Source organism: Phodopus roborovskii, unplaced genomic scaffold, assembly GCF_943737965.1.
Source record: "Phodopus roborovskii unplaced genomic scaffold, PHOROB, whole genome shotgun sequence".
In the NCBI taxonomy this organism is placed as follows: Eukaryota; Metazoa; Chordata; class Mammalia; order Rodentia; family Cricetidae; genus Phodopus; species Phodopus roborovskii.
Genome location: NW_026126517.1, coordinates 30,313,044 through 30,322,137, shown reverse-complemented (window position 1 = coordinate 30,322,137; position 9,094 = coordinate 30,313,044).

Genomic DNA, 9,094 nt, shown 5'->3' with positions numbered 1-9,094 from the left:
ATAAAAAACACTGTAATAGAATTTAGACTCACCTAGGAAAAACAGCCTGTGCAGAGGTGTGCTTGTGTCAGTTCATTTGTGTGTGTGTTTCAAGAAAGGATTTAACTGAGGAAGAAGACCCCACCCTCAAAATGGGTGTCATCTTCTAAAAGAGTGGCCCAAATATAAAGCAGTCTAGAAGAACATCGGCTTGTGCCTGCTTGCCCTTGCTGCCTTTTGTCTGGACAGTTTTGTCTCTTGATACACTTTCTATTGGGTCTGTTCTTCTAGAAAACCCTGTCTATAACACACACATGAAAACTTATATGGGGTTTTCATATTCTTAATAACAAAGGAAAAAAGGCCCAAATGTCCATCAATCAGTTGAAGAAGAGATTGACAAAGGATGGTTAATCAGTACAACAGCTTATTCTTGTGCATAAAAAGAATGAGTGGGTGATATCTGGATGAATGGAGATATTTATGAAAGGAATCAGCCACAGAGGGCTATATAGTATATTATTCTACTTAGGTGAAATATGAAGAATATGAAAATATTCAAAAATAGACAGAGTAATGTTTGCTCAAGGCTACAGGAATATGGTGATTGAGAAGGTGCTATCTAAAGAGTTGAAGGTTTCTTCTAGAGCTGATGGAAATGTTCTAAGATGGACTGTGGTGGTGATTACCAAAACGTGAATATACTCAAAGTCATGAACTGTATACTTTAAAATGAATTAGTTTTATGATACTGAGTCATAGCCCAGTAAAGCTGTTACCCCACCCACCCAGTCACCCAAAAAAGATTGCAGTAAGCGCTGCAGAATTTTGATGTCTTCGTTCTTGGCTGACCAAGAAAAACTTAAAGGAGATTTTGAGATTCTAGTAAGCTTTAAGTAGGGAGAAGAGAGCTTACATTTGTGTAATAGATGCATAAAAGTTTATTACAGTAATACCAGCAATGCTGAAATATAATGAATGATTATGTGCTACATAATTTTCCAAGAGACATTTTTGTTCTACAGTAAAGAGGCTCGGAGAAATGGTATTAATGATCAAATAAATCTTAGAAACAGTCATATCATACTGCTTTTTGGAGATTTGATTTATCTTATCAGCCTACTAAAAAGCCCCGAGAAATCCTGCAGCTGCTGTAGCGCATAACAAAAGTGCCCTGTCGTAAGAGAATTCAAGTCTATTTTCTGGACAAGTTCTTCCTCAGCTCAGCACTAAGGTAACAGGAGTACAGAGTTCAAAGTGGATATGATAAAGCAAACCCCTGTCAGGAAGGATCATCTCAGATCCTGTACTATGAGGGCCATATGGATCATCTTCAATGATATACACGGAAGTGATAAAGGATGTGCCCCCTGGGCTTTGACTCCTTAGTGAAACCAGAAGCAAGCTCCTGAGGCATTTCCTCCACTGACCACTGAGCCTGTGTACTGATTGGTCTTTGCCCAGGAGCAGGCCTTTGGGTCTAGATCCATTGGTCACTAGGTTCTGAGAACCAAATCGAGGCATCTAAGAAATTTTGGATTGGATTACTTCATCATTCCGTTTGCTCTAAGAACTCTCAACGTGTTTCTTGGATCTTATGCTTATTAGCTCAACAAATACTTACGAAGTTCTATGCATGTGGCACCTGCTCCATAGACCCTGGTATACAGCAGCAGAGAGCAAACCAGAAAGGGATTCCTTCTCCCAGGGAGCCAACTGGTGGAAGGAACAGAACTTAGAGGAAATCTAAATGTGTTACATAAGAGGGACAAAACGATTAGAGTGGGGGGAGGTCGAAAGCCTTTGTGAAAAGATGATTTTTGAAAAAATATTTGAAGGATACCGGTTTCAGCAGCAACGGCAGAGGCAAACTGCCGACTGCGAGCATGCTCACCGCATGTTCAAGGATGCACACAGATGAAGGTGTGGCTGGGGTAGAGACTGGGTAGGAAGTACTCGAAAATGACAAGCTGTCAGAACACAGTCTGAGAATAAAGACATTCGAGAATTCTGAGTGCTTGTGGTGAGAAAATTCCAAGAAAACAAGGCAAGAGCCCTGCGACCTCAGTGTCTTCAAAGCACAGAACTGTTTTAGAATGTGTTTTCCGGCTCCTCCCAGATGTGGCAGATAGCAGTTAGTTTACTACAGCTGTTATTCACGTGCTTCTGTGGGAAAACATGTTTTATGCCATGTGCGGCTTGTCTTTACTCAGGTGACTCTTCTTAACCCTGGGAGTGCCAACTGTCTTTTGGTCTGAATAAAGTTGGCTATTGCATGAGATTTTAGTATGCCTCAGTTTTAGGTCCCACTCTCCCAGGTTCACGCTGCCTTTAGAGCAGCAAACAGGATGCCATCAGACCTCGTGGATCCAGTCTCTCAGGTCCTAAGTGTAAGAATGTAATGGCAGAACCCAGCTACTGCTGTACAACAGTTTCCCCCCTCACAGATACTGACAGGAACCTCACAGAGAGAGATGCTGCAGACAGGATGCCTCACCTGGGAAGTGAGTTAACCTTGAAGGATTTTGATGTCATGCACATCCTGCTCCCCCAGCAGCTTCCCTGCCTGGGGGAGTGGAAGGGGTAAAAAAAAACAAAAAACAAACAAAAAACAAAACAAAACAAAAACAAAAACAAAAAACCCAAAATGGACAGGAGGGGTAGATTCAGAGAACCTGGCTGCCGATTCTTGCTACAAGCCTCCCTCCCATCTATCTGTAGGGATCCAAGAAAATGCTGAAGGAAGAAGACTCCATACTCAAATAGTATGCAAGAGCAAAGAGTGTTTGTTTGCCAGCATATGTGGGGTCCTTCACTTGTACAAAATGGCGACGACCGAGAAGCTCATGCAGTATCCTTTTAAGCTCAGCCAAGGGAATTTCAGGAACAGTTAGGTCATCTCAAACATGATTGAACAAGCATGCAGCAGCTACACTAGTTTATTTTTGATTGGCCAAGGTTTTTGTTTTTCCATGTTTGGGCATACTGGGGCAAGTCTGGGGCTATTTCAGGGGGTTAAGGGGACTGTCCTTTTTGGTCACTGTCTTGTGACACTGTGGGGGTTGGCTCAGGCCTCCTACATGGTTTTCTCCTCTATCTCTGGTGTTGGGCGTCCTGACATGCTGCTTCCCCTTTGCCTCTCGGTCCAGGACATTAACAAGTCTTCTAATAAAGTCAATTCCCAGGAATCCGTGTCCTCTTGAACTTTCTCCTGCCCATCCAAAGCCTAACAATAAGGACTTTTTTGCCTTCTATGCTGAGAGGTTTGAGCAGTCCACCTTGTGAATTGATACTGCTTAGACTCCTTGCCTTCTGAATGGATAATAGCTGGAGAACAAAGACGGATGTTAAGGGAAAAGTAAGAGGAGGAGAGAAGAGAGAAGAGGAAGGGCCCCAAGACTGAGTGGCGGGAGGAAAGGTGGTAAAAAGTGACTGAGTTTCAAACATATTACTGTTATTCTTGTTACTATTGTTAATATTTTGTTTTTCTAGCTCAGGCTGGTTTTGAACTCCCTTTATAGGGGAGGGTGACTTTCTGATCCCTTTACCTTCACCTCTCAAATGCTGAGTTTATAAGCAGAACACATGGTTTATGTGGTGCCTTTAAGGGCCAAACCCAGAGCCTCCCACATTCTAGACCAACACTCTAACTGTGCTGTATCTCAGCCCAGATTCCTATTATGCTTTAGAGAAGGGGTTTCCAGCTAGGAAGTAACAATTCCTGTTAAATGATTCCTCTTCATTTTACTCTTCACAGGCTAATTTCCTTTTACCTAGTCAAAGGGAATGTGTTCTTCTCTCTCTACTACCTTGATTCTTTCTTGGGTCTTCAAAATGCCCCTGGGGATGTGCAGATCCCTTAAAACTCCCACCAGATGACTAACATGGCTTCCTACAAGGAATGCTCAACCGATATGGCAAATGCTTTAGGCTGAGCATGCTCATAAAGATCTTCTGCACAGTGTGGATGACCCAGTTATAGTTGGTAGCAGAACTATATAACTCCTAATCTACTGTGCATATGCAAATAGTTTTAATATGCCTACCCATCCACAAATATAGGGAAAAATAAAATTTAGCATAAGTAACAGAAGAATTGAAATTTCAATGAACTGAGCTGAAGAAGCTGGAGAAGAATTGCACATGCTGAGATCAAGGGGTTACAGAGATGGCTCTGTCGGTAAACTGTCTGCTGGGCAAGCATAAGGATTTGAGTTCGAATCTTCAGTACACACATAAGACTCAAGAGTGCATCATCCATAATACCAGCCTTGGAGAGTTGGGGGAGTGGACAGGGGGTAGATCCCTGACATTCATTGGACATCCAGACTAGATGAATCAAACTTCAGGTTCATTGAGAGATCCTGCCTCAAAAAACAAGGTGGAGAGTGTTGAAGGAAGATTCCCTGATGTCAACCTCTGTCCTTCGCAAGTACGGGTACATACCTGAAAGCACACGCTTACAAAAAAAGATACATATACACAGAAAATATCCAAGTGGACATGTCAAATAGATAGTTGGACATAGAAAACTTGGGGTTCATAATTCGTGCTTGTATCCAGGACACAAGTGTGGAATCATCACTTCAGAGATGGCATCCAAAACCACGTAACTAAGTGACTTGACCTAGGAAATGAGTTTAGGTCAGAAGAAAGGTCTAAAGACTCAGATGATTCCAAAATTTAGAAGTCAGGGAAAGAGGGAATCAATGTGGTCGGAGCCAATGGAAGAGGGAAGATGAGGGAGTCCAACTGTGTCAAATGGTGCTACTGGTATCGATGAAGATGCCTGGATTTATCACTGAAACTATTTTGACAGAGCCATTTAGCTGGTCGGCAAAACAACAACAAAAAATGGCAAGTAGATTCCAGAGTAGATGGGAAAGAAAAATTAAAGATGTAAGATGCAGGCAATATTCCCAGTAAAGAACAGGGGGATGTCAGGGTAAGAGTCCCTCAAGGGAACTTTTGCTTTGATTTTATTTTTCTCCTATAAAGAAAAGCAAAGAGAAAGATCTACTAAAAAAGGAAAATTTGAGATAGAGGATAGAAAGTGCATAATTGCTGGGCTAAAGGGAGGCGGCCTAGAACAGATGGTGTTTAATGCACTAATTTTAGGACTGTCCTAGGATAGAACTATGTTCAGTTCATCTTAGCAACCTGTGTCAAATTAGACTAGGAAGAGGTGGTCTTTGGCATTTTGAATTTATTTTTAAGCTGTAGGGTTACTACTTTCTACTTTAAGTAATAAGATGAAGTATCTTTGTGATTTATGTTTTAATTTCACTCTGGGATTTTGATAGAGGAAGGAGTTAATGCATTCAAATTCAACCTATACAAATTTTTGACTTTGTTATTTGAAACAAAGCCATCAGACTTACTGTAATAGCCACTTTAGAGATTTAAGTAGAGATAGTATGACCCATTTTTTGTTCAGGACAAACCTAATTTATGCTTTAGGAAAAGTATTAATACTTCTTCCTTCTCTGTTAAAAGTGTGTCAGTTTGCCTGTCAAATGCCTAGGTCCAAAATCCTGATGAAAGTGGATGAATATTGGGGATTGGAGAGAAGGCTCAGTGGTTAAGAGCATGTATCAAGGACTGAACTCAGTTCACCCACTGAACTACCTACCTGGCTGGCCCTGAACCAATTAGCGCTAAAGGAAAAGTTTTACATTCAGACAGTATTTTGTGTAGTTTGTTGGTTTTCTAGATGTATGCAAAGGTTTGCTTCTACCATACTAAAGTCTTTTGATAGGATCGCTTAGCATTGATCATGACAAAGCTGTCTGTGATCTCAATCTCTATTTAACTATTATAGGTTATCTGAAAATGTTTGCTTGTTTTTTTTTGGGGGGGGGTGTTCACTGTTAAAATGTTCCAAAGAAACTGTTCAAAAAGAAGAAAGAGTATTTAAATGATGCTTTCAGAAATTTCACTTCAAGATTATCTGGATCCTGTACTTTGGGCCTGAAGTGAGGCAGAGTGTCATGGTAGAAGTGTGTGGGAAAGGCTGCTTCCATCAGAGAAGGAGGGGAGGACACAAGGTGGCTCCCAAGGCCACCCCCACCCCACACTTGTGTGTGAGTTAGTTACTGTAATTGGTTGCTTTTTGTTTTGTTTTTATTCTTTGGGGGTCCACGGCCCAACCTTAACTTGTTCCTAGGCAGCTTTTCTAACTTAGATTATCCAGTTTCTCTTCTTAACTACACTTGCCCCTGGGCTTTACCTTTCTTTAGTCTACATATCTTTCTTTCCATCTCTTTCCTTCTTGCTCTGTGGCTGGCTGTGGGGCTGGGTGGTCGGGTCGGCTCTGGGGTTCTCCTCTCCTTTCCCTTTTCTCGCTCCTCCCTCGTCTCTCCAGCCTAGATTTCTCCTCCTATTTATTCTCTCAGCCTGGCAGCCCCACCTATTCCTCTCTCCTGCCTAATTATTAACCACCCAGTTCCTTATTAGGCTAATCGTGTTTTAGAAGGGCAAAGTAACACAGCTTCACAGAGTTAAAACAAATGCAAAGTAAAAGAATGCAACACATCTTTGCATCATTAAACAAATATTCCCCAGCATAAGCGAAGGTAACACATCTTAAAGTAATATTCCACAACAACATACTTCTAGTTATGTCTCAAAGCTTCCACAGCTTCTGAGAATAACATCACTTGCTGAGGACATGTGAGCCTGTGGGGGGGCACTTGATATTAAACTCAGAGCAATGATGTTATTCAGACATGAATGTTCAAGTCTGCTAGGGACAGTGTGGCTGGACTGTGTGTTCAGTGTTTTATAGAATCTGTCTTCTAAAACAGCTATAATAGCATCTCAGTAGTGACTAGAACATTCATTTCCACCAACTTTTGATGCTATTAGTAACTTCAATGTGTCCTTGAGTCTCACCGTAGCCTACAGCAGTCTCCAGCAATTTATCAAAAAGACATTTAAGAGTTTCTGTCAATTTATGGTCCCAGCAATGCTGGCCTTGATTTACAGGGTGCTTGATCCTCTTGAATATCATTTAATCCTTAGACTAAATGTTCTTGTTTGTTTGGGCTTTCATTTATTTACTTATTTTTGAGACAGGGTCTCTCATGTATTCTAGGCTTGTCTCAAACTTGCTATGAAGCTGAGGGTGACCTTGAACTTCTGATTCTCTTGCTTCTACCTTCCATGCTGTAATTGCGCACATGCACCAGTATTATGTGCTGTTAGGGATGGAACCCAGAGCCTCGTGCCAGTCAGTCAGCTGTCTGCCCACTGAGCCCTATCTGTAGCTCAGATTCAACTTTATCACCTGAAAAAAATGAGTTGAATGATGCGTAGAGATTGTGTATGCAATGAACGCAGAGATGCATGGCTTCTCCTAAGGGATCAATAAATGTTACTAATCAATTTCTGTTAAGAAAAAAAGAAATGGCTGAGCAGTGATGGCATATGGACCTAATCTCAGGGAGACAGAGACAGGTGGATCTTTGTGAGGTTGAGACTAGTTTGGTCTATATAATTAGTTCCAGGACAGCCAGGGCTACACAGTAAAACCTGTCTTCAAACAAAACAACAAAACAAAAAAAGAAATGAAGAAAAAGCAATTCCAAACTATTCTAGAAAATTTGAACAGTGCTAACTGTAAACATCTCAAAGGCTTAGTGATATAGAAGGACAGGTTACCTCACCAGCAAACCAGCTACTTGGTGGCTATAAAAATGCTTGGCAAATTTAATCTAATCACCAAGGGAAAATAGCACTTAATCTTTTGCTGCCACCTGCTGGCCAGAAATGGACTAAACACCATGGCTATCCTAATCTTTCACTTGAAAAAATGGTAGTTTTCTTCAGACACGTGATTAAAGAATGACTTTTCAAGTACCTTTACAATATTAGAATTATTATGTGTTAGAGACATGAAGAGGGGGAAAGGAAAGAGGACAAGAGAAAGGGAGGATGCCTTTGCTCTTCCTGCTGACTGGGCATAAAGAAACTCCAACACAACATGTAAAGCTTAGCTACCTACAGAGATAATACGTGTTTTCCAAGATGTCCTGAACAAGGGTATCAAATACAATGGATGAACCATGCTTACTTAGGGCCAGAATGTTTGCAACTTTGAGTTTTAGAATACTAGCGCTCCTTTCTCCTTATGTTTAAACCTCCTAAGACCACCTTACAATTTCACTTACACAAGAAAAAGTTCTAAGATTAAAAATAAATATGTGGCCTGGAGAGATAGTTCAGAAGTTAAGAGCACTCACTGCTCTTTCAGACGACTCAGGTTCAGTTCCCAGCACCCACATGGTGACTACCAACTGTCTTTAACTCTAGTTCTGGGAGATCTGACACCCTCTTCTGCCTTTCTGCAGGCACTGCATATATGTGGTTTATGTACATACATGCAGGCAAAACACCCATTCATACAAAATAAAAATAGATAAATAAATATGCCAACACATATTTTTTACTTAATTTTTAAACATTCTAAAATGTTAAGCTTGGCTTCATCTTTGAACTTGTAAATCACATCCTTTGAAGGGCATCTCAGGAAGCTACAGGATTGTGCGGGCACGTGTGTGTGTGTGTGTGTGTGTGTGTGTGTGTGTGTGTGTGTGTGTGTTTATCCTTTGCAAAGACCCTAAGGACAACTGTCTCTCAGGAAATCTGAACCCATGTCTTTGGATAGTATACTGTCCATTTCCTATAAGGCTCTGCCTAAATAGTTGATAAACTCACTAACTTGCCTTCACTCCAGTTCATCCTGAAATTCTCTTCTTCAGGGTAGCCAAGGACCTGGCATTATCTGAGCATCCTTAAGTGGGATGGATACTCCTTTGGCTGCTAGAAGCTGCTTTGGGCTATTGTCTCACTGATGCTGGTGCCACCCCCATAATTTGTTTATATACTAGTGAATGGGGAGTTGTTTTGTTAGGCATATTAATGTTATCTATAGTCTAGTATGAATTAAGGTCATATAAATCATAAGGAGATGTCAAACAGTGCAAATGCAACCAAAGAATAAAAAGACTGACATTTATGACATATTTTTGTAACCATATAGCATATCAATAAAGTAGGAAGTGCCCAAAGTTGAAAACTTATTTGAAAGTACACACACACACACACACATACA